We start from the raw sequence: 27,639 nt of genomic DNA on the forward strand, positions 1-27,639 counted from the left end.
TAATTGTATCTGTCTGGTGTCAGGCAGACTGCAGTGTTGAAGCAACTACTTATATATTGCTTGATTATATGGTTCTGGGGGTGGATCACACTTCTGTCTGGAGTGGTGTGTTTTTTGTCTGTGAATTAGCAAAAGGGTTTATAAAGATGCGGCAGAGAGTCGTCAGCCTCAGTAGCATGAGACTGATTGTAAGTGCAAACTGATGACACAAGCAATTGACCTGAGCCTGATGAATTCAGGCTTGATTTTCTGTACTCGTGGTCTTTTATTCCCTCTATGGGTTACATTCATTTGTTTAGAAGTTGTGAAATTTTAGAAATAACAACATGTTTTACAAAGGTAACTTTATTTTCCGATTGATATCTCAAAATTCCCCCATTGGCGTGCACGTGATGAATATTTTTCAACCCCACTTTGAAAAGCCTTTGTAAACAGTGGATTTGCTTTCAAGAACATCTTCCAGCAACGATTACTGCGCACCCTGGAAGCTGATTCCATTGACTGACTGGTATTCCCTGGTCTCATAACAAACTGCTTCCTCAGTGACTGGAACACCTCACTTTCTCAGACAAGACACAGACATGTTCTCCTTCATCTGCTCTTCTGTTCCCCGCGAGCAACTCTGCCAGCTCTCCTGGCCTTATTCCCAGATGTTTGGTTTCCAGCAATTATATATTTCAATGCTCACACAAATGTTGCCCTCATCACTGCAGGAATACTCTGGTTCACTTCGAATAAAGACTTATTTACGGTTGCGCGGCACTCAGTCAGGATCTAGCCCTAATGTATCTTTAGGGACTGGCTGAGGCTGACTGTTATTTTTGACGTAGACTCTTCTCTCGCTGTGATGTTCTTGCTTCACAGTAAATGTGGGGGAAGATGAGGAGAGACCATGTATTCTGTCTTTAAACCGCACCGAACTCCTGGTGAAGTTGAGGCTCTCTCCTCCTCTACTGCCAGAAGCAGACTCGAGACAGTTCTCCTATTTTGTAAAATAACGATAGCCGTTTTAAGGGTCGTAAACCAAATGAATTACAAGAGATATTTGCTAGAGTATTGCTGTATCCTTAAAATCAAACATATTCACATTTGGTCTGTCAATCAATTGGTCGATTGGAAATGAATCGGCAACTCATTTATTACTGACATGTTTCTCGTGAAAAGGCCAAACATTTACTAGTTCCAGCTTCTCAACTGTGAAGATTGGCTGTTATCGTTGAATTTGAGAATGTTTATCGAAAAAAAAATCTTGTGTTCTAATAACCAAAATGTTCATTAAGTGCATTGATTGCCATCATAACCATAGCACAGAATGCTAATAATAACACCAGTGTTTTCCTTTTGTCATTGAGTGTTGGCATTGACTTAATAATTTACTAAAAAGAGTGAAGATGTCACAAATCTGCAATGGCCTCATTTTCAAATAGAGAATACTTTGTTTGTCACATAATTCACTGTACATGTAAACCGCTTGCTGTAACTGTGGTAACAGCAGCGTGCACAACACCCAACAGACCAATACAAAATAAACTACTACATCAGTTTATTTAGTTGCTGTGTGTTAGTTTGTGTATGAAACCTGTCAAACACTTGGCAAGTGTTGCAATGTGCAAAATGTTTATTTCAAATATCAAATCAAAGTCAGTCAACTAATGGACCCATAAATTGGTCCTATCACTCGCCCCTAAAAACATTCACTATCTAAAGAGCTCTAATATCCTCAATGACTTCCACGTGATTCATCATTAACTGATGGATATATGATGATAAAGAGTGAGTGATCACATCAGTTGGCTTCACTTTGTTGGTGGGACATTGTGTTTGTGTTTGGTTGTTGCGTCATGCATACGGCAGCCCACACGAATCGCTTGTAGTTAACAAGTCAATATAATTATTTAGCTCCAGCCAGTATACGAACAAACTGGATAGACTCGTCAGACAGATGATTTATGACTCAACTGCCTCCTCACTGACGGCAGTATGACTGATTTCTGAGAGTTCTGCCATATCACTCACCAACTCACAAATTCTCCAACTTGACAAACATCCAGGACACCTCACCTAGCCCCGTGACTTCCATGTGTGTGACTATCTAAACCGATCAGGCCACGAGTCAATCGCTCATCAATTCAGCTGCTGAATCAGTTGTCCCATTTTATACAGTTTGATGTAACTTCTTCTTCTTCTGTGCTGCAGGAATTAGTCACAGAAATGAGTCAGAGACATGAGTTGGCTTTTTTGCTCATCCGGTTCCCATTTCTCAAAATCAATATATTGTTTAATGGGGTTTTGGTTAGATGCTTGAAATAAGGTCTGTGCTTAAAACCAGCTTGAGGGTTTCACCTTTTGTTCTATTATATAAAATAAATCAGAAAATACCCCTATAGTAAGTATCAGACATTACATTTTTATTTTGCTAAAGTCTTTTACAGAGAGATTGTTTAAAAGGCCTAAGGCCTAATAAGTATACATTAGTGCGCATCGCTCAGCCGTGATGCGCACACACAGGTGAGCACCCCCCCCCCCCCCCCCCCGACCTGCCTAACTCACTGAAAAAGTTATGTGCACCCCTGGACATGTGCTTCTGTGTCCAACAAACCTCAGATCTCAGTAATTGAGTGTATTTCATTCATTTTTGTCATACTGTAGTTTTTCCTCCCATTTAAAAGACATTGTTTGTCTCTTTTTTACTGTCAACTAGTCCTATTTAAAGAATATACTAACAATACTTTAGTAAACTTATATTTCAGAAACCTGATCACTTTTATTGGCCAAGTATCCAAGCCTAAACAAGGAATCTGGACTCCCTTAAAAATAAAATACTTATTTGGATGACTTTATCTATTGTTGTAGCTCTTTTATTAGATTTGTAAAAACAATAGAACATTAAGCGGTTTATCCTTTTTTAATATATGCTGAACAGAGTGAGAAGCCCATTAGCTCACGTCATTGACATAAAAAAAGCACATCTTAGAAGTAGGAAAATAAACAATATGTTTCTGTTGATGGAAGTTCAATGCACCGTTCACATTAACTTAGCATTAACACATTTTTACTAAACAAACATTTTAACTGAAGCATGGATCTATTATAGTGTAATCCATCAACTGTTATGTTGCATCTTTGAATAGTTATTCTGGTAATAATAGTATACAGTATACTTTAAAGTATGCAATTGTATAATAATTTACTGCCCTTCTTAGAAGAAAGTATGAAATACTGTTTTCGGCTGTACCATCATGCCAACAACTGTTTGTGTCAAAAAAATACTTCTAATGAAATTGACCTTACATTATCAAAGAGGGAACAAGCCAATAGGTTTAAGTCAATTGTACATTTTGGACAAATAATTACTTGTTTGTGCATTAATGTGTCATTGTCTGTTTTTTTAATGTTCAGCCATGATTTACTCTGTTGTAGCAAAGTTAACTGGTTTATAAGAAGCAAACAACCCACTTCCCACACCACCCTGTGTTGTACAACAATCTCAGCTGGGTCCTAGCGACTGCCCGCATGTTGTGTTTTGTTATGCTTGTGAAAAAACAGTAATGTTGGATTGCAAATCAATAAGAAAAATTAGCTTCCCTCGGCTCCATGTGGGTCTTTGTTTATGTTAGTGTTGTTAACCAATATAGCAATTCTGAATCTACATCATTTAGCTGTGCATGGGGATCATCCTCCCTTTGTGTGTTTTTGGGGCTGTGTTGAGGTGCTGTCACAGCATTTAAATTAGCATTTTGCTTCAGCGAAAATGAAGAGTTTTTGTCAGCCTCCACTCATAGAGGATGATTAGAGCAAAATGTCTACCCATCTTGACTGGAGATCGCCACAGCTCCAGATAACATGCCCGGTGATTGAAGGTCGCAATATTTTGAATTCTAATGGGGCTGCTAGATGAATTGCCTGAAATAGACTGTAGAATCTTCCTGCTTCCTCCTCATGCCCCCCTTGCCTGTCCGCTGTGAAAAGAACCACTAGGAAAGGCAAGGCCCGATGATCATAGAATTATTGGATGGTGATTCTAAACCCTTCAAAGAGGAGTTGCTATGGAGATATCGCTCCAAACTGTGAAATGATTCACCTTTGAAAGGCTGGAGGGTCTGAAAGCTGAACACATCATTGTTCAGGTGGCGGTTGGTTAGGAAATTGCTGGTGCCGGTGCAATCATCAGGCCTATAGTAGTTAAAGATCTAAGAAGGTTTGTTCTCTGAATAATGTGGGACAACAGTGGTTTGCATATGACGGTTCCTTTCAAATCAAGGCACTCTCAAGCTCAATGGTTTAACAAAAATAAATAGAGGGACAGAGGTTACGCTAATCATAAGGGGAATTAACACTTTTGTTTTCTGTCAGAGTTTATGAACACTGGAGCCTGCCCAGTACATACACTGTTCAACTGCACACAGATCAGGCTTGCCTGAGCAGCTTTCCATTACATGAATTTTTTTCCCCGTCGGTAATAGCAAACATTTTGGAAAAGTACACCTTTTAATACTCAGTTTCAGATGACACGCTGGAATTGGATACACCTTGTGAGGTACAGATATTCATACTATCGAGCAGTATGATTTCACTGTGATATTTTTTGAAAGATTGGATCATGTAGAAAACATGTTTCAGTGTTTCTCTAAGGCGCTCAAACCCACTATTTTCTGGTGTCGTACTGCTCTTTAGTAGCTAATGTATTTGACATAATTGATATACCACAGGAACAAGGCTGAATATGCCACTAAACTCTGGTACAGAAGCAGCGAACTATGACTCGCTGTCAATTTCATGTCTCCAAAAATGTATGTCGGCAAGATATTTCCTGAATCAACATGAATACTCATGTGTGCATTGCCAGAGTTTCTATAATGGAAGACATCCATAATGTGCTTTTCCTGACAGACTCATAAAATAGCTTTTACTACTCTGACTACCAGGAGAATCGCGGCACTGAGTTTGCATGAGCATTTTAAAAGCAGCGCAAGGAATGCGAGTTCTTTAGATGTGCTCTTCCCCTTCTTGCATGTGAAAACATGCACGGGAAGTTAGACGTCAATGAATACTGTAATTTAACTGAATTATGTTGACCACATATCCTCCCAGGTAGCAACATCAGAGGAAGCAGCTCAGTATTGATCTTGACTTGACTCAGATGACTGCTTGTCTGTGTTCCTCACAGAAAAGTGATGATAGCTCGCTCACGCTGGTTGAGGTTGTTTTGATATTAATCCTGTACAAACTGGAAACAGCTTTCTAATTATAATAAAAAATGTTTACAAATATATTTGTTTATACGCTGTTGATTTGGAATGATTAGGTTAGTGTAAAACACATCAACAAAGTCAGTCAAATCAATTAATGTTTTTGTTCCTTTGTCAATGTTTTTCGTTTGTAAATGTCAGTATATATATATATATATATATATATATATATATATTTATATCCTCTCAGGCTGCTCCAGCCTGCAGTGTCGCTGTAAGTCCTTAATTTTGCTGAGTTTAGCCTGATCCCTAATCAGACCATTGAACACCACTCACCCTCTAAAGACTAATCCTTTTGTATTGTCAATAAAGGAGCACCTGTTAATAGTGTCTTCAAAACATACACTATTTAAAATGAAACAGTCAAATTATAATTGTGAGACGGACCTGACTGTGGGCCTTTTTCCACCCTCTTTCTTCTTTTTTTGTGAGTTTTAACTGTCTTGCATGTGGCTTTGTGTCGCGCCGCAGACTCATAAGAGCTGTCTTCACAAAGCTCTACCCAGACCCAGTTGTTAAAAGACTAATTGTGGAGATTGCCCCTCAGATTTCTCTCCTCTCTTTCACCTCGTGCATTTGTTCCCCAGCTCTAAGCCTTGAATGGGACGGCGGTAAAGTAGATGTGAATGTTAAATTAGGCGGAGTTAATTAAAGCAAATTACTTTGGAATATGTGACAGTCAGACGAGTGTCAGCTGATGACTAAATAGTGAGTGATCAGCTGCTCCTGTTCTTTGAAAGACTCTTTGAAATTTTGATTTATCAGCTTTTTATTAGGGATGTATAACAATAGTAAAGAACTGCCGATTACTTATTTTGTTTAAAGTAATAAAGGTGTTTCGAACTGATTGTGCTTACTTTAGGTGTTTAAACATTTTAATATATGGACTGATGTCTAATAGTAGTAATTTCTCATGCTTTTATTAACAGTGATTTATACCAATCATGAGTGGTTCATTAACCACGTGAACCTGTTTTAAACCTTTTTGCTACTCATTCCAATGTGCTAAATTGAACAACAAACATCTATGCATTTCCCATTTTGAAACTGTGTATCAAAACTGTACATCATGATTGTTTATAATATATGTATATTCTTGCAGCTAACAAAATGATTACATTGCATTATATTTTCTGAGTTCATGCAGACACAATAGCACATTTTCATTCCAATCAGTGGTGAACAGGGAGCCGTTAAATTGGAGCAGCAAAACAATAATTCCACTGATTAGCCCCTTTCTGTGCGGCGTAAGTGAACTGTTTATACTGTGGAGTACCTCTGCAAGAGGAGAGGAACCAAAACAGCCTGATTAGGCAAAGAGTAATTGGATAAGTTCATTTTACCATGAGGACAACGCACAGGATGACAGCTTGCACAAAAGTCTACAGCGTCTGTCGACTCGCATGTGACAAGGCCGCTGGAATAAGATTGTTGGTTGTCTGTCATTTTGTTGTTGAGCTGCGATGTTTAGCCGTGTCTGATGAGGGATGGTAGGTTGTAGATGCCTTGGTGGTTAGTTCGATGGTAAATCTCTGCTGAGTGCAATGATACCACACAAGTCAACAACAAATAGTTGATTGGTGATGAAAGAGCCTGGACCGTTATCGTGCTTGAGAAATTTGGAGCAGATTTGATAAAGTACTTTGAAATGACAAAAAACTTCCAGTTTAAAGACATCATGCCACAGCAACAATGTTGCATGGAAACACAAATGTTTGATAACTTTTGATTGCAAAGGTCTGATCAAAGTTCCCGGCCAAATTTGAAGTCGTTCTGAATCTGCCGGAGCTTCGTTAAAGTACAGGGCCTATAAAAGCCTAAACATAGAGGCTAATATGAGTACCTGTCTGTTTTTTGGAATACCTCCAAGAGGCTTTTTTGTATGTCTCCACATGTTACACCTGCCGACCAAATGTCATACATGTAGGTGAAACTAACTTCAAATGAGTATTAGCCCGTTAATCCACTAACCAGTTGTTGCAATATCTGGTCTAAAGTGGCTGACTGACGGTCTGACACTGCCATCCCCTTAGGGTTTCTTGAAAAACATAAAGAACCCGACTTCATCTTCAGACAACCAGGAAATGCATCTTATTACTGGAGAGGTGGGGATAACTTAACTGTTGAGATAACTTCAGGGATAATGCAGCTCTCCATCGATTTGCCTGAATCTCATGTTGTTGCCCAACTTGACAACTACACAGAGCTATGACTCATCAATATGTTCTACATGTATCACTGTTTGAACCTCTTGAAATACAATGTGACACCCTAGTGAGGAACAGTGCGGATCACCTTTGACGTTAACATCTCGCAGGGCCTCGTCTGTCAACAGGCCGTCACTGGTCAGGCGTCAACACAAGAATATGGGTTGTTGACGTCATTAAGTGACTCCACCATGCACATTCCAAACATCCCTCAACACGAAAATACTTAAAGCCAAGTCATCATTCTCCTGACATCCACTACCCTGTTGAATGAGATGGCATTCCCATTATTTCACAGCATGACACTTTCCAAGTCCCTACTGATGGATTTACAAAACATGTGAAGCCATATTCCAAATCCAGATATGCTAGATTTACTCGTACTAAATAAATCTAGCATGAAGGTTCCCCAATATGAAATATAACTACTATAAATACAAATATATATATATATATATTAGGGCTGTCAGCGTTAACGCGTTAATCTATGTGATTAATTTGGCCGCCTTAACGCACTAAAATATTTTAACGCAAATTTTGTTTTTGTTTTTCTGTTTTTTGTTTTGAATATACTTTATTAATCCACAAGGGGAAATTAGTTCTCTGCATTTAACCCATCCTTAGTTATTAAGGAGCAGTGGGCTGCAGTGATGCGCCCGGGAAGCAACTGGGGGTTCAGTGCCTTGCTCAAGGACACTTCGACTTGCTTCCGGTGTTCGTTGAAGTTGTTACACTCCTCTGAGTGTCAAACCGCGGCAGTACGGTTTGACACTGTTTCCGTTTTTAAAACAATTATTTCTCCGCAAAAATAAGGAGCAGAAATCAGTTTAACTCGTGGATGAATCAGTCGGGTTTCCTCCTCCGCTCCTTCCTCCCGTCTCCCCCTCTGATACACAGAGGAACGGAGGGGCGAGGTGTCGGGTGACGCGGCGCGGAAAGAACTCGTCACATGAAACCTTCAACGTGATTGGTCAATCCGTTTGTCTGTCAACATTTTGCGAAAAAAACAACCAATGATCACTCAGTAAATCACAAGGACCTCCACCACACATGTGAGGCTCTATAGCAGCCTGTCAGTCAGAGAAGCAGTTTTGTCTTGAAAAAGAAGGAACAAACTTTCAATTGCGATTAATCGCGATTAATCGCGATTAAAAGTTTGTAATTAATCGCAATTTCACAATGTGCGATTAATTAGTTAATTTTTTTAAATCGATTGACAGCCCTAATATATATATATAAATGTACTAAATACTGTACAAATGTAAGGAATATATATGAATCTATATTTAATCTCAAACAATGCAGTACCATATTTTATATGATAATATTTATATATTTTATAAGATAATCATATGTATAGTACTATATATTTATATATATATATATATATATATAATAGTTTAAGCTAGAACCATAATATGCTTATTTGCATCAGTGATCATAATCCAATAATGCAATAATAACAATATAATATGTAATAGTATTACATAGTAATAGATGCATGAGGGTAATCTTAACTATTTTCTGGAACCTTTACTTAAGTAAAGAATCTGAGTACTCCCTCCACCACTGTGAATACATTTTTTATTTGCTAAATTAGTAATATTATTAGTAATTATTAGTAATATTATAAAACAGACTGTGCACCACCTGTATGGGTTGCAAATTAAAGAGCATATTGCAGTCCACTGGTAATGTTAAAGGCTGTCACTCTAATGTGACAGATGTACACCCGTGTCCCCCCTCCCTCACCCCCTCCCTCTGCTGGAGAATCAGGAGTCCTGAGAGCTGCTGCTGGATAAATGGTCTGCTTCAGAGCCTCATTACCTAATCACCAGCACAGCCAAGATGTCTATGACGGAAATTAATAAGGGAAGACGGTTGCCTGTGGTCTGTGAATATTGAGATTTTTTTCTGTTAAATCATATTCACTTTTGTTCTTTTCTTGTATATTTTTAACTTAATGGCAAATAGTTTTAAGACAAAAAGGTACAAAATGCACGACCAGACACTCTCTACTTCATGCAGAGTGACACACAAGCCTGTTTTGCTGCACTTAACGACAATTTTAATGTTGACACTGTAAGCTGGTTTCTTGCAGTTCTGACACTTGAAACATGAAATATGTTCCTGAGTATTTTATCGTATTTGTTATGACTTCCCCGTAATTCCCACTGTACTTTTTCATGTGGATGTTTATTTTTCCCATATTATTTGCAAAAACCTCATGATTTTTGTGGGCTAAATCTAATCACTGTTCCACATTCGATCTCAAGAAGTCAATATTATTGATTCTGCGGCTCGGATTCTGTTGCTTTTACTGTCTTCACGTTAAAAACTGTTGTTGTTGCTGCTGAAAAAAGGATTCTATACTGATACTCTCTCTATGTTTTTTCTTCTGTCGCTGCAGGTGCTTTTGATGATGAGGATATCATCCATGTTGAGAGGACAGAAGATCCAGTGAGGGATATGGAGATCATTCACGATGAGCTGAGGCTGAAGGATGAAGAGATGATCGGCCCTATTATTGACAAGCTGAAGAAGACGGCCATTAGAGGCGGTGACAAAAAACTCAAACCAGAACACGTGAGTCAATGTCCCAGCAGGCCTTTTGCTACCCCTCACAGCGAGACACAAATAATAACCCTCCCACACACATGGCCAAGGAGAAAAAAGTATGGTTTTTTTAATCTCCCTCCAATAGGTCTCACCCCTCCCCCTGGCCCATTTTTTTCTCCCTTTCTCAGATTGTAAGTGATCAGGGGTCAGGGGGTTTCTGCTGTAGAAATCATTAATAGAGAGTTACTTATTCAGCGGCTGACCCTGGGTCACAGCGCTGGGCTAATGAAAGCTCTTTTTATATAAAGTAATACTTAAATCATGGCACAGCATTTGCTCATGCTTATGCTCCTCCGACAGCTCAGGAAATTGTATAAGGCCATACAGCGGGTGACACATACGCCAATGCTTCGCTATGAATACCGTAAATGTTTAGAATATTCTTTGACAGAGGATTTCTCGGTTATATGCGGCGGGGTGGAGGCCAAATGCTGGGTAAGATCAGAGAAAAGAAATCCACATCCTGAATGTCAGATCAAAATATATGTGGATGCACACGCATTCAGATGGTCATATTGTTAAGGTAATGAGGCTGAGCAGCCAATGTAAGCAATGATTTGGTTGTAAACGTTTCATGATGCCCTTCCATCGGCGGAGCAGGATAGGTGGAACTAGCACGCGGGGGGATCCGGCCTTTCACTTGGAGTGTCATGCCCAATTTCAGGCCCTGACACACCGCGGCTCTGACCACTCATTACACTAACGAGTGGGTCTTTTTCACCTGCCGCAGAGGCCCAGTGTTTGGTGGGTTCCCCTCAGACTACCCCCCCACCCTCACCCCCCTTCCCCCAGCAAGCAGCACTTCCCCACACCCCTGTAGCCCCACAGACAGGAGCCATTCAGGCTAGGCAGGTGGCCGCTTACGCACATAATTGCTAACAATTTTAGGCAATGAATAAAAATGATACATTACTTGTCAAAGGTTGTGCACACGGCGGCAAGTGAAATCTATGGAAGACCTCTTTAGATGGCAAAGAATGGTGCTTATCAAAGGCTGCAGCAAGCTTTTAGATGGGAGGGATTGTGTGATTGTTTCACAGTCTGCGCCGAGCATTTGACACGCTCAGCTGTGCAAAGGCACATATACATGTTTATGTAATCTATATGCAGAAAATGTGCATGAAGACTACGTCTTTATGTACAGTTTAAAAAAACAACAGTGCTTGTACTTTCTTTTGCAGAGCCACAGCATGTACACAAGGATCATTTTGTATAGATGATGATTACTCCCTTAGATTTTCCTCTTTACTGAGTAATTTGCAAGACCTTTGAAATAATAATTTCCTATAAGCTTTACTGGTCTTTATGTGGCCTGAAATTTCTTGAGCAAGAGCCGATTTTATCCAGCTTGAAGTGCATTCACACAATTATTTTTCAATTTAGATATCTGCGTATTGTCGCATAGTATACCTGATATGATTTAAGAAGATGTATCATTCACACTTATAGAGCTGAAATGTTTACATTAAGATGCATCCTAAAAATCCTAAAAAAAGTCATTTTCTTGAACCATATCTTTTCACTTCCACTGACTGTCCTGTCAGAAATAATACATTATGTAAAATTTGGAAGTAGTTATGATAAGACCACACAAATCTCTATTTTGCAAAACATAAAAATGTTAATTGCTTTGTAGCTTCTTTCTAGAAAAATGTAGTGTAGGAAATGTCCTGTACATTGTTACCACTATGTATAGAAACACTCAAATGAATAGAAATATAACCTGTGTAGGTTTAATTGGTTTGAGATTGCATAGCTTTCACAGCTTGTGTTTTGTAAGGGAGAAAACAAATCAGAAATTTGGAATTTATTGAAAAACGATTTAAAATTGCTTTCTGAATAAAAAAAGTTCCTGAATATTTAATTCTGAGTTCCTGCTAAATCCATATGCATGCAGCAGCACTGGGCTCCTGCAATGCAAACGGAAGATTTCAATAACATGTGATGGTGCTGTGTTTACAAGAACAATGTTTCATTGCTTTTGTCCACGTGAATCCTCAAAATACCTATCCTCAAGAAACAATAATAAGAAGCTGGCCCACCAGCCGCGCTTCATGGTGGCAGGCATATGTGTTTGACCCCTGTGGGACCTAGATGCCTTTTATTAACACCTGCCTGTTAGAGGAGCGCTGCACGGTAGCTGCGAGCTGATGAGGGAATCCTGGAGCGGGTTCAGCCTGTGTCACTGGCCGTTTGCTGTTTCTATTTCACAGATGATTAATCTCTCTGTGAAGACTTGGGACGGCGCGGGCGGAGTGTATGCAGCTCTTCCTGCGCTCTCTCCCGCTGGCTGCACTCTGGCTGCCTGACTAAAAGGCCTTTAGAATTCCTGTGGAGAGAGATGTGCAGAGAGTGAATGCAGCTGGCTGGGGGTCAGTGTGTGGAGCTTTTTCTGCCATTGTGTAATTGAGGCTCTGGCAGGATTTTTTTCCTCAGTTCTTTCAAAAGGGAGTATGATTGTGAAGTGCTGCAAGGGTTTGGGGAGGGAACAGGAGGTAGAGGGAGTGTTGCAGGGGGTGGGGGAGTTTTTATATGAAGGGGGAGGTCAAGTTGACAGGAACAAAAAGAATGTGTTCCGCTAATTTCTGTGGGGCTGGATCAACAATAATAGGCTCAATTTCTTTATTACACATTTTATAACTACCTCCCTCCCTTTTTCCCACCCTTTTCCGCTTCCAGATCCTGTCAAGGCCCAGTCTTGCCTGTGGTCTCAACCCACAAGTACCTCAGTAATGAATGTGGCATACATAGCTGGAAATGCTCAATATTTTCTCCAGAAGTATCAGTGAATAATTAGTTCTGTACCTCACTACACTCTAAAAAAAAAAAAGTTGAGTCAACTTAAAAAAGTGAGGCAACCAGCTGCAAAGCCTTTTTGAGTTCACTCAACTAAGGGCTAATGTGTTGTGTCAACTTATGATAAGAAGTTCACTCAAAGTGATATCTTAAGTTTGTCAAACGTAACATTACTATTCAGACGTACTTATGTATTTAAGTTAACACTACTTACAATATTGCATTTGATCTACTCATGTACTTAAGTTCAGAACACTTACAATATTAAATTGGAGAAACTTTAAATTGTGTGTTCTTGTAGATTAAAAACATACATAAACAGCACTTAAAATGTTTTGTTGAGAGAACTGACTTTTAACTTAAAATGTTTTGTTACTAAATTTCACTGCCCATTATTTGAGGACACTCCACATTCTTTGCAACGTTGCCTTCATTTAAATTAATTACAAATGTACACCGTTTTTTTGGAAAAGTCAACAGTTAAAGAAAACAAACTTCTTCAAACACAAAATGTTTATTAACAATAACTAAACATTTGTTTGCATAACTATATGAATTCCAGGTGTCAACACTTGAACATAGACAGCAGAGGGTCAACATCCTTAAAAATCAAAATGGCTGCATAAAGAAAAAAAAAGAAAAAAATCTGTTTTGTGAATCCAAAATCAAGGCCTTGAAACAAGCTTTGGAACATGGTTGTGACACGTGTGTAGCCGTCACGAGTAGGTTCCCCCCCCTAAAGCACCAATAAGCAACAAGTAGCCAGAGGGATATTCGGTAATACGGTTTATTCCGACAGCAGACTGTGTCTCTGCTCTCCACGCTCCTCTCATCTCCTGTCTGTCCAGCTCCTTTATGGAGACAGACTCAGATAACCAACACAGATCGTCATCAGCTGGACTTATTACCAATCTGATTACCAATCAGTCCAGCTGATGACAATCAGACACCGTTCCCTGAACCACACCCCGCTCCACCCACTCTGCAGTATTCCCAGTTCAACTCCTTTCACATAAGATTCCTCCGGGTCTGTATTCTACACAAAAACAAGCATACAGGACTATAATAATATTAACCTTTTATTGTTGCCTTGGTCATTTTGACCCGAATCAATATTACACCCTCCTGCCGCCTTCGGGTTAATTTGACCCCATTCAATGTTTAATGTCGGTGTTCTTTCGGTAGTCAACAAACAAACATAAAGTGCCTCACACTTAAACTTGGAAAACAATATTAATTCTAATAATTTTCTGGAGGTTTTAATTGCTGGCATCAAATTGAACCCAAAGGGTAAAATATGTTAGTAAATATAAAGGTAACAGGAGGGTGAAACATTGAATCGGGTCAAAATGACCCAAAGGCAGGGGGAGGGTGTAATATTTAATCGGGTCAAAATGACCCGAAGGCAACACAAGGGTTACATTTTCATTTTTTTCCTTCCCATTCTGTAACAATACAATTTAAAAGTCAAAAGACATTTTTATGCAGATTTTAAAAACTAAAATATACCACTTTCATACAAGAGTCACCTCCTACACATTAGTATTATAGTATTTCAATCTTCATAGTCTGTTAAATTAAATAAATAAATGGAGCAAAATACAGGGAAACATTTGCTCTCACGGTACAGGCTCCCTTTAATTCAATAAGTGACAAAAACCTGAACTGGAGCAAATCTGCCATTAAACAATGGACAATATCCTTCCAAATCTAATCCATATCTAAATATAATAAACAAACAATGGTATCAAAACCAATGAATTTTAAACAGGGGCTAAAGAAAATATTTTTATATTATTTTATTATTTAAAATATAAGATTAAAGTAGTATATATATGTATTTACATATATATATATTTATATATGTATTTGTATATATATATATATATATATGTGTGTGTGTTTACTGACATACCTGCGCAGTGGCCTTAGTTACCTCAGCAGATGCCCAAACCACTATATTAAGTTTTCTCAACTTAACATTTTCAGTGGATTCCACAATTTATTAATGAAATTGACATTTTGAGTGAGTTCAACTTTTTTGAAAGGCATTTGTTGACTCAACTTCAAAAAATGTGTTAGGACAACAAATTTGAAGTTGGGCTTTTTAGAGTATAGTGCTTATTCAGTATACATTCTGCAAAGTGCCTGAGGAAGCAACAATCATTTGCACCTAACTAACCAACTTCCAATTAGTTCTCGTTTTTTCCAATTTAGTCTCCTCTTTATCCTTGAAACATTCCCGATGGAATATTGATGTTAAAATCTGCGACTCTCAGCGAGACACCCCAGAAGGCATTTAGTCATGATTTAAAGGAAGGAAGGGGTCTTGTGCATGCCATCCCTGTCAAAGCCAGGCCACTCCTGCTCAAATCCGAGCACAGCCATTGTTCATTTTGGCATCAGGATCCCATGCATTTAGGAAATAATTACCCCATACCCTGCTGGTTTTATATTCTTTTTCATCTCCGTTAATGGCTTCTCGTTCATTCTCTTTTAACCCCAAACAGGACCTTATGTGCAAAATCAAGAGCTGGGTAATGGATGAAAAGAAACACGTCCGCTACTATCACGATTGTAACGACAAGGAGGTAAGCCTTTGATGTTACAGTCAAATTTATTATTGTGATTTATCTTGATAATCGCTGTTTCTCCTCTTTTGTTTCGTCTTTTGTACAAATCATAAGTTAATATTATGCAGTCTTTAGTTGGTTGTATTTTGACATTACTTTTGTCAAAGCTAATGACATCTGGCCACGCTGTTTTAATTTTCAGGCTTTAAAGTTGCTCCCCACAGCGCCTATATAGCAGCGCCTAATTTGACTTTGCTTCACTTATCTATGCTTTCCTCAAAGGCAACATTGGAAGTTTGGATCCCCAGTCCTTGCCCTGTCTGCCGCTGTCACAGATCTAAGTGTTGAACAAATACTTGTTTTTAATATCCAAACCAATGATTTACATCGTTAACCTCTCTGAGAAAGGGAAAAGAACAAATGGCAAGTGATTCCAGGAAAGGCTGGAGCCGACTTGTTGCCTGTTAATCATCACCGAAAAGCTTTCCTTCTACTTATGTACACATTTACATTGATTTACACTGACTTTGATTAAATCTGCATTTCAACAAGTGTGTTTGCATGTGACTGCGTATGCACGTACAAGAGTGTGAGAAGAGTGCCTGTGTGTGTGTGTGTGTGTGTGTGTTTGGAAGTTAGCCTCACTGATGACTGCGGTCTCCTGCTGACAAAAAAACGGTCATATCTTTGCAAGAGGATCTGCCTGGAGGCGCCGCTAAGTAAACTCTAACACAACATCCAGCTCTGCAAACTCCAACCAGACTCTGCACTTCATTAAGCTCGTACCCGCATATGGTCTCCATTTTCCATCAAAATGTGTCATATCATATGAAAGGCTTTAAATTACAAAAAAACTAAAACAAACGTTTCCATTCAAAGCCCAAACAGTAAGTCAAATCATCTGGAGAGAGCCAATACAGCATAAGGATATTGAATATGAATATTGTACATATTATTTTTAAATATGTTTGGCTCTGAATATTTGGTTTGGTCCTCACATGTTGTTGCTGAAGTAGTTTTACAAACATCACTTTACAGATGAAATTCCCACAGATCACAACAACAACAACAACTGAGGCTTTCTTGACGCACCATGAGCTGGAGATAAAATACATGTGCTTTTAACTTTGCAAGTGCAACACTATTCTTACTGTGAACTTACTGAGTATGACCTTTAATGCACTAATAAACTTCTTCGCTGTGTTTCCAGCTCTGTTTTGTCAAAACACTTTTTATAGTAATGTCATCTAGAAGGCTGAACCATTATATCTGAAAAGGCTTTTTCCACACGACAGCCGTCAATAACACCAACTTGTGGATTGTTATTGCACTTTTCCAATTGCCCTCTAGGCTTGTGGTGTCTGTTCCTCCCAAAAATATTTGTTAGTGCTTTGCTTGGCAATGTTTTATTACAAGGGAACTTGTTTACCTTTGACTGTTTGTTAAAATGTTCCTGACACCAAAGTATGAGTGTCAGAAGAAGGGAGGAGGACGGGAACTCCTAAATCAAATGATTCATGACATGTGGAGCATCCGTCAACATTTTTTTCTTGTTGCGTGTGTGCGCCTATTTTTTAACTGTGTGAAATGCAATAAATCTTGGAGCGTTTTAAAGAGCCAAACAGTCGTGCTCAGGTGTCCTGAGGGCGCCACAATGAACAATGCCGACATCAAAGTGTTGATGTCTGACAAGTGATGAGTCACTTCCCTTGTCCAGAGAGCTCACACCTGTATGGAGATGATTACAGGTAGATCTAGCTGGCCCTAATTGTACAATAAATGCTGCTCTCAGCTCTAATGGTAGCTAGTCTGCAGCAGAGACGCCAGACTGCCATTTGGCTGTCGCCATGCTCCCGTGTTTTTCCCCCAGCACAGTTGAGATGATGATATGGTTAAGGGCTATTCAAAGCAAATAGCAAGACAAATTGCAATCTCAGCTCAAAAATGTGTGGAGGAAAAAAGGGTGAATCCTAGAATGAGGCAAATAAGCCAATCTCATCTGTGTCTTTCAGGACATCCATTCAGGCCATTTCGCAGGTTCGGTTTTTTCAAGTGGCACTGTTTTATATTCTAGGTGTTTTGTTCATGCTGCCACTCAGGCTTTATGTTAATGTCCTAGCATCACGCTCCACCAAACATTATTTTACGAGTTTAATGTATCTGAATTAATTGATTTCCTTATGACACACACTCTATCACAAGTTGTAGAGACATAATAAATCATTGCTGTAGCTGTTGTCTTACATGGGAGATTGCATCAGTTTGATCAAACTTTTTGAGCCTCCCAAACCAGTTCATTGTAAACCAAGATCATCCTGTTTGGAGTCTGGGAAGCTACCGTTGTTTAGACGAGAATACACAGTATTAGCTTTAGCAAGCCATCATTAATGGAGGGATCAGACGAGGAGCAAGGCCTCCTTTCATCCCCAGGTTCTCGGCTGGAGACAGTACATCATTTACTGTTGAGAGGAGCACATGGCTCCAATCCTATACAGTGTATGTGTATTAGAATGTGTACATGTGCATGTTTGAAGTCTGTTTCAGAGGCGACTCCATGCTCATTTGGATGCTGGTGTAATTGCGGTGTGGAGATCAAAGGATCGCTGGCCGAGTGATGTTCCAGAGGAGACTTTACCACAGCCCTCTCCTCTGTGCAGAGGAGGCCGCCTGCTGCTCACCGCTCCCCTCTCCCCTCTAACCATGCACTGCCCCCTGCACATCCCCGCTCGTAAAAAATGATTAAGGCCGCATTTGTCATGTGTTTATGACTGAGAGGCATTGCGTGATAGGGAATGGCATCTACAAGAGTCTATCAAGGGGCTTTCTCCTCTTTCCTCGGCGTCAGTGAGCTGCCTCGAAGACTTTCCCTCTGTGCCGCATACCGAGCTTGTGTGTTAGAGAGGGTCATTAGAGCACTGTTGAAGATGTGGTGACTGAAGCCTGCCCAGTGTTAGCGTGTTTTCACTTTGTCAGTTGTTGTTTGTTTGATAGGCTTTTGGCCCCGCCAGCTTAATCACTCTTTATTTCTTTCATTAGGTTTGATATCAGACATTCATTAAATCCTCCTCAGAGAACCAAGAGCAGTCACATTTGTCATGGTAAAAAAGCACAGTTGAAAATACTCCAGGTATGCTGTGATGTTTTTCTCTCTTGGCGTTTCTTTTTTCTGTTATTTTTCTTCTTCTTTTGGACAATGTGCATTAAAGTAAATTGGTGCCTCTTAAGTAGATAAGTTGACCTTTAAGGAAACCAGCAAGTGTGACCTATGTCTGTAAGTGTGTGCCGTGTGGGTTCCCCTGGTGAGTGTAAGAACTGCAGGGTACTATTGCGTGGAGCTTTTATTAACTGTGTATACTGTGTGTGTGTGTGTGTGTGTGTGTGGGGGGGGACTTTGGACTTTGTCTTCCTGCTTGTATGCAAGTGTTTGTATGTCAGGGCATGTGAAGGCCTTCTTTCTTAGTCTTTACTCTTTGAGTCTTATTATTGCACTCATTCAAACTTATTGAAGACTTTGTCTCTTTTAAGACTATTTCATTCTAAATGTGTGTTACATCTGTTGTTGGGAAACCATAACTGAAATAGTTACATACCACAGCTGCTCTTCTAGTCAGCCTTTGTACTCATCTTCTTTCCCCTGGCATAAAGGCATGAATTGATCTTTCCAAATTAATTCCCTACATATTTGTCTGGCATGGTGTATTTCAGAACATATTTTGTAATGCTTGTGTTCTCATCAGCCATTTGTGACTATCATGATGACAAGACAGCTTATGTCTGGGCAACAATCAGTGTGCCTCAGCCCTTCAGGAGACTTGTTTTTATCCGGTTTGATCTCAGAAAAAAGGTCTTGTTTTATGTTAAGGTGTCTTAGAGAAAGACACTGACTCAACCCCTGTCTACTTTACTCATTATAAGTAAAAAGGATATGGTTGGAGGTGTTTTATATTTGTCATATTGTCAACAAATCTAATGAAAAGATCAAAACCAACAATGTAAGAATTCAATATATTGTTGTGTGTGTAGCCATCCCTCCGTGCCATTGAGCTCCATTGTTGTCTAAAAACGGAGGGACATTTTCCTTTATAAGGACACTGACGTTTATTTTGATTTCTGCTCTTGTAAATATCCACTAATTGACAACAGGTGTATCACTCCGCAGCTGAAAATAGTCCCCCACACCTGCATTGTGTAGTCTTGAGGGATGTTTGCTAAAAACTACAGCTGTTAGGAAACTATTCATACTTTTTAAAGAATTCGACGTATCTGTTACCCGTTTTATAGGGATGAAAAGAAGAAAAATACAGTATAACATCGCCGTGATCCTAATTCTCTGTTGAAGTCGCCATGCAGGGTTCAATGCACTGGAAACACAAGGTGACATCTTTGGGGCACTATTATGATTCACTGAAAGCCACTCCATGAAAGCATGCACTGTAGCCCACTACAGCTACTCCAAACTATAATTCTCATAAACACAACTTAAACTTTATTGAGTGCAAAACCACTGGCTCCATCCAAGTTTTTAGGAACCACTATCTGGGGAGTTAGTGTTCCCTTTTCAAAGCCGTGAGGGAAATACATATACGATAACTTGGCTACTCTATCCTTGTGCAGTGTGGGATCCTGAGAAACACTTTCCCATGGTAAGACAAGTATCCTGCTGCCCACAGTCAGTCCTAATGGATGCCTTCAGCTAGCTTTCATGAGAGAAAACAACAGGAGAGGCTTACATTAAAACTGAAACAGATGGTGCTAATAAAGTCCTGTCTGTCCAGTTAGCATGGTTGTTGACTGTCCCCTGTCCAGGTAAAGAAAGGACACTGTTAACATGTCACCTCATTGTCTTTTGTTGTCTTGTCTTGTCGCGAAGACACAGCTATCTTCTTGTAACTAATGAGACAGATCCTAAACTTGAGAATAATGATACGTTTTTCTGTTCCTGTTTGTTCTTTAATGACCCTGCAAGGAATCAGCCTGCTCTCAAAAATCCTATTCGGATTGTCACTTCACCTTCATTTGTCGGGCCCAAGGACGCTAATGCCGAGGCAGTGTCCTGCAGTTCATAATGTATGTAGACACCCCTGTAGCAACACAGTATGCTCGCTTTCTTTGAAGGTGCCCTGAGAATTGGTACCCTGCAAAGTCCAAGTTTGGCATAACATACAAAAAATGAATGTCTGCAAGTCTAAAGTTTGACTAATGACACATTTTGATAGTTGTGTCTTTGTTGAGCTGTGCTTTTCATTATCTTTGCGATAAGGTTAAGCCCAAACACAGTTGCCACAGTGAGTTGCCAGTGGCCTCGGCAGCTCTAATGAGACAAATAAAGAAATTTCGTGTTGCCACATACAGTTCCTAAACGCTTATTATCAGAATTATTGTTGAACTGTTATGAACAGGGGAGGGGAAAAAGAACCCGGATTGGAATGGGACATGATTGGCTGATGTTACATATGTCCTTGATTACCTTCCTTCTGCTTTTATTCTAATAAGTGGCATTCTTTGTACTCCCTAGGACAGCTAGACAGTCTGACAGACGATGAGAATAAATATTGCATGTGGAAGACATTAAGCTGTCATCCAGGGGAAAAAAAGAGGAGATGGAGAAATCCGTGTGGTGTTCTTCGACGCTACACTTTGCCTGCTCTTGTCACAATTGTCACATTTTGATGACTCCCCCCACTCCACCCCAGCCCCCTTATTTTCTCTCGCCCAGTCAACTGCTGTGAATGACAGCATGGATACCCCATATAGAGAATTATTTTTGGGCTATGTAGAATGCACTACTCTGGGTTACTGCTTTCTTTTTTTTGGTCATCCCCCTCTCACAAAGACCCTTAAACAAGGCTATAGCTAATGTGTTCTCAACAGACTTCGGAAATAAGAAACTGGGGGAGAAGTTTTTTTCGTGTTTTATCTATCATGTGCTAACATTTAAAATCACAAACATTTGATGGGTGTAGTTATCAAAGAAAAAGTTGTTAGAAAAAGCTTGTTATCAGCACACCCCCGAGGTTTGTTTGAGATATGATTTGAGATGCTCTGAATTAAAGCTGCTCCCATTGTGCCTGTGTGTGTGTGTCTGTGTCAGATCTCCCCCTTCTCAGGGACTGATGTGTAATGCCTTTCCATCAGGCCATGGCCACAGGGAGAAGAGAGCGTCTGTACTCTTGTCGCTCAGGAGCTCACCACTGGGAGGATGAAAAGCTTCCCACAGAGCTACCAACTTCCCAGCCTCAAAAGCGACCATGAGCTCATACCTCTCATAGCTGTCTCCCTCCACAGAAGGAAAACGGAGGGTGTTAGTATGTGCTGTGTGCTGCAGCATCCTACCCTCAATATGCTTGTTCCTGCAACTGGGGTGTAGCTAAACAGAGGGGACCCTGGGTTTATTACTTGATGGGTCTGTGCAGGCATGCACGCTAGCAGCTGCCAAGATTCGTGGAACGGCTCAGTAACACAATCGGCTGGTCGGGGCGGCCCCAGCGCCCTTTGCCTCGGTCCTGTGTGCAGCTGAGGTGCCTTTGCGTTAACTGGGAACACCTGGCCAGTGTTCCTAAATGATCTGAGCCCGCTACACACACCCGTCAGCACTCTCCAGGTTGGGTGTGTCAGTGATAAAGCTGTGGTGGATGCAGGTCGTGGATTACTCTTTAGCTCTGTCAACATTCAATTACATCTGAAAGGAGCACACAAACTGGAGGTGATGGCCCACCTTTCACAGGCTTAACTGGCTAAGCACTCCTAATAAAGCCAACCTGTATGAATGTATGTTTGACGCAGGCCCAGGTCATTGTCTCAGGTAGCTGCCCCTGTACTTTATAAACTCCCATTGTTTTCCCCTCCTGAGCCATTTAAGCAGATCAAAGCTCTGACAAAGCCCAGGCAAGCTCCAGGCATGCGGAAACACAGGAATTACCCCCCTCAGGATTCACACACAAAAAGACAAATGGACTAGCCCCAGAGGGTGGCGCCCTGTGGGACATCTCCATTCAGAGCCAGCCTGTTGTGAAAGCTACAATTGTTTTTTCCCCTCATTTCCCAATATATTTTTGCTTTAAATTGAATGTATAGTAAATTAAACACACATCAAATCTCAAGCTTAGAACAAATAACGTGACACATTTTTCTTGGTGTAAGATTAACATATATTGGCTCTTATTGTCTTGTTTTATCAGTTAAAATAAACCCCAAGATATACAGTCTCAGTATACAGTAGCATATCATCTTTTAGTAAAAGTTTGATTAGATAACTATTTTCCTCTTTCAACCGAGAGTAGCAGGGGGAAAAAAGCATAAACATGGCTTGTTCCTTAGCTTTGTTTGAGCCAGAAAGCTGGTGAATGATTAGCAGAAATAATGTCCCTGTCACCCTTAATCACATTAAAACGTGGTTAATATTTAATTTTGGCCACTTGATATGCAAAAATTTCCACTTGATTTGCGGCAGAGGCCATTGGAATTCCATTATAAAAAGAATAAAAATGTCAGGCATCATTTGTTCAGAGAGGGATATCAAGACCAGAAAGTGCTGAATCTTTCTATTAACCAGCAGTGAGAGATGACACTCAGTGCTGGGACCTAATAGAGACTGACACACACGCACACGCACACACACACGCACGCACTCACACACACAAATACACAATCTTCCACACTATATTCTTTTTGTGGATATACCTCTTTTAAATCTTTTCCATGAGCACTTATTGAATCTGTCACGGAAGATCAATCGTCCAAATAGAACATTTTTTATTTTCTCTCAAAAGTTTTTAATCCGTCAACTTTCAAGTTAGGAGATGCGGATTCAATGCCATTGAGCAGACTTCTCTATAAACAGTCATTGATCTCTAGAAAACATGATTATTGTCAACATTTAGATTTTCTCTGAAAAAAAAAAGATCTACATGGAAACATTTCATGTTTCAGAATTGTATGAATGACAAGATGAAAAAAAAACCTTCAGCATGTTTTTACATATTCATTTCCCCAATTTACACATCCTCATAGATCTTCAGACAAATAATTGGAAAGGACATAAATACAAATTGCAAAGTGGCATGGGTAGACAGCGCTGAAGTTGACAGAATCGGTTTTGGGAGTCATGTTGATGTAACATCAACGCTCTTAATTGACAGTGCTTTGTTTCTGGAGTTGAGGGAAGGAGGAGCTCTGTGTTCCTGTGGCAAGGTGTTTGTCTGGTCCTGTGTCACTCAGTGCAAGGACCCAGAGACCCCCGCACTCATTTGCAGCTCACGTTCTCCATCTCGGCTTCACATTATTAAAATCATCCCTCAGCCTTCTACCGAGGGCCTCTTTGTTACTTGGCTGGCTTGGCTCAGCTCTGTCAAGTCTTCACCAATTACAGTCTCAGGTACAATGGTCTATTCAAAGGATCACAGCCCTTGACTGGTGTGGAGTGAGTGATTTGTGAATCATTATTCAGCCGCCTGTAGAGTACGCAATACCTGAGGAATGCAAATAATGTGCCACCAAATAGACAGCTGTGCTGCTAAAAGTGACAAACTACAGCTGTTATTATCTCAGATTGGATTTTTTTTTCCCCCTCTTGGAGCGTCCGCCATCTCCTGTTTTCAGCATTTTAGGCTTTGACTAAATGTGTTTTATTTTTCTGTCCTTTCATTGGTGAGACATGGCGACTATCTTATTGCGTTGGCAGTCAAACGTCCAACAGAAAGGGAGATATTGAGTTATGTATCTTAATAGATGTGCATCTTAAGAGGCATATGAGGCATTTCAAATGTACCCTGTAGTGTTATTCTACCTTGTTGGGAAAAACATTAAGTCAAAGCAAAACGGGGCTCTCCCTGTCCTACAGTATGTTGTATATTGATAATCATTATAGGTCGGAGCAGTGGTATGGTTTTGTACGTTATAAAGCGGTGACATTGTTATTGGAATAGATGTGGTATTGAGGTGGTTGGGTCCCTCCCAGTCTTTGATTCTTATGGGCTTTAAACAGGAAAACTAGGATTACAGATAATGACAGGGACCCCTTAGAATCAATCCAGCCTTGGAGCTCGGTCAGAGCCGCCGTGTGAAAATGGATTTGTGTGATGCTGTTCTTTGAGACCTGTCCAATCCCAGCCTGAGAGCTTGTGGGGCTAATCTCATAATTGCCCTAACCCCTTGTATTGTTCTGACCGAGAGTTACCATTAAGTGTGAGGATATCTTTGTCCTGCAATGTCAGGTGTCCTGCTGGACTAGAAGACAAAAAGAGAAAAAACACTCAGGTGGTAAAGAGAATGACAAAGACATTTGTGAGTAAGGAGACACCTTGCAGTAAATGTCTTTACTCTTTCCTGGCTTAATGGTTTGGTCGGGGTGAATTAACTCTATTAGTCTGTTATTGTACAAATCAAAATCTTTGTGTCTGTTATGAACTGGATGGAAAGAACATTAACTTAGTTTATAATACTTGTATACAATTATAAAACATGAGGCATTGACCTCTAACGAGTCATTTTAATTTGTTATGAAACCCTATAAATCACTCAACATATTGTAAGATGAATACAAATCAACTTAGTTTCAAGTAAAGAGTATATACTTTTTAATGCAGGACCTGTACTTCTATGTTTACTGAATGATAATGCTTCTTCTACTTACTATACTCTTTCCTATGGGACAAAGCCAAGTCAAATGTTTATGCAGAAACATTTAAAGAAACAAAGTCAAACTCTCTGAAAAAAAACCTCTGGTTGCAGTTCAGTGTCCTGCAAACACTCATGTGTTCAGCTGTTCTCATGGCTACACATGCACCAGCAGATAACAAATACTTCCAAGTGAATCAAGTCCTTTAACTGCTTTTGTGGCTGCCAATCTTTCCAAGGTTGGTGACAATCAAGAAGTGGATGGACAGCCATGACCCCGGAGCCTTGGTCATCCCCTTCAGCAGCAGCAGCCTGGAGAGCCAGCTACAGGACACGAGTGAAGAAGAGAGGCAGAAGCACTGCACAGAGCACAAGACGCAGAGGTTAATTATCATTCAGTCCCCCCACACTTTATTATCAGCTGTGTCCTCCATGCACTCCTTTAATTGCATGTGCTGATAGAATAATAAATGGAAGAGTAATTACCATTATAAAGCAAAGGATCCCTCTTCTTACTGAACAACTCAGTCAAAGGGTTTTCTTCTAAATTAAGTATTTAACTGTCATCTGTCATCTGTAGGTATAATTATAACTTGGGCATTTTGGGTTTATTGTTCTCGCGTGAAAACCTCTGTAGAGAGAAAGATTGTGACAGCAGATGTTTTTTTCCCTCTTGGTGCAGAACGAACGAGGCATCGTGTTGAATTCTTAAAAATGCTAAATGAGTCTACAAGCTTTCTAATTAATCAAAGAAACCATTGGAGAGTTGAATGTCTTATGTGAAACAAAGTGACCCATCTTATTCACTTAATGACTTAATATTGGAATGAATGAGGCCTTGCCACTGAAGTGAACTTTGTCTTGGCATGAGTAGCAATAAATAATACTTAAACAGTTCAGACCCCTCGATTTAAACTGAAATTTCTCTCCACCAGTGCCCTGCCCAAGATCATCAAGACAGGCTGCATCCCTGCTGCTGGAGTACTTCTTCACTGCTGGACCTGATGAGGTCCGTCCATGGACCATTCGGGTAAGAGCCAGCTGCCTGCTGTGCACATACAAGTGTGAGGCTGTGTACCAGACACACACACACATACAGGAATACACACACACACACACACACACACACACAGGGTCCCAGGTTCCACCCTGCTGGCACCCTCACTGATATCACACACTTTCAACTTTGTCATGGTTGTGCTTTAGCTAGTCATTACAGGCCAAGGATAACTTCAATTACTGGTGAGCTGCTGAACAGTGAAAGTGGGGGCTACATTGATTGAGGAGGGCAACAATTGATTTTGCCCATTACGTCCATGAGAATGTTTCCATCCTGGGCAGATCTGCCTGCCCTCCTCCTGCCGCTGGAGATAAGGAGCCTGTGCATTGTGCCTGCCTAATCTGTGTGACGGAGGTTGTCTGTGCCAAAATTGATGTTGCTTTTCATTCGCCTGTTTGTGGGCCTTGCAGGGGGCTCCTCCTCCCTGTGTGTCTCAGTTTACTGAGCCTGGCCCGGCAAGAGCTTCAACGGGAGCGCAGCATTCCATAAATACAGACGCTGGCTTTGCATGCTGGTATTGTGTAAATATGTTTATGTAGGCCTATATATATATTTGTTTTCTTTTTCAAAAATAGAAGGATCGAGTTTCTAATTAAATTAGATATTAGGAGTTACATATTGTAAGATCATGTAGATTTAAAAATACGGCAGAGTAACTCTTCAACAAACTTTTGAAACCAAGTATTGTAGTAGTGTCCTGTCACACTTAATCAAATACATTCTTAAATCACACCAGATATTTGACAAAGGGTTATAATTTCAAACTGTCCATAAACATAACTTGGATGACTGTTTGTTTAAAATAGTGCTGTGAAAAATAACGCGTTAACTCAAGTTAATTCAATTACAGGTTTAACTAGTTTCTTTTTTTTAACGCATTTAACGCATGCGCAGAATGAGCTTACAATCCGTCTGTTGTTGGTCGTCGGGACGAAAAAAAAGTCACTTGCAAAATGAGCTTCCAATACACCACTTCAATCTGAACTCTGTCCGCTCTCATGCAGACGGTCTGTTCATCGGTAATGATCCTTCCGCAGGTTCACCTACGGAAACCTTGTTACGACTTTTACTTCCTGTAGATCAGGGTCTCAACACGTCGATCGCGACCTGCCAGTCGATCGCGGCGTAGTGTTGGTAGATCGCATGACATTAAAAAGATTGGCCCGCCCCCTGACATGTTCTCTATAGCACGTCTTTGTTCTTTTATTAAACTAAACGTCTGTTGTTGATCGTATCTGTCTCTTCGCGTTGCGTTAACACTTATCGATCTCCGTCTCGCGCGCCACGGAGCTCCGTGCGCGCGCATCGGGACCGAGCAAAAAAAAAGTCACTTGTCAATCTGTCCACCTGTCCGGGCCGGTGAGGTTTCAGCTTTGCAGCGGTGTCCCCGCCGTCCCTTTCATCACGGCCCAGTTCATGAAGAAAACCCACAGTCAGTTTGCCTCAGCAGCTGCTAAAGGAAGACCAGAGGCCTTTAGATTGTATCATGGTGGAGTTAATGGTTGACAAACAAGAGAAAC

The 27,639-nt window shown here is 40.3% G+C and overlaps 1 pseudogene; it reads left to right on the forward strand.

The window, feature by feature from the left end:
* Window positions 1–27,639, forward strand: part of LOC130201950 (obg-like ATPase 1) — a 40,084-nt pseudogene that overhangs the window by 6,875 nt on the left and 5,570 nt on the right.

Source organism: Pseudoliparis swirei, chromosome 2 (genome assembly GCF_029220125.1).
Source record: "Pseudoliparis swirei isolate HS2019 ecotype Mariana Trench chromosome 2, NWPU_hadal_v1, whole genome shotgun sequence".
Taxonomy (NCBI): domain Eukaryota; kingdom Metazoa; phylum Chordata; class Actinopteri; order Perciformes; family Liparidae; genus Pseudoliparis; species Pseudoliparis swirei.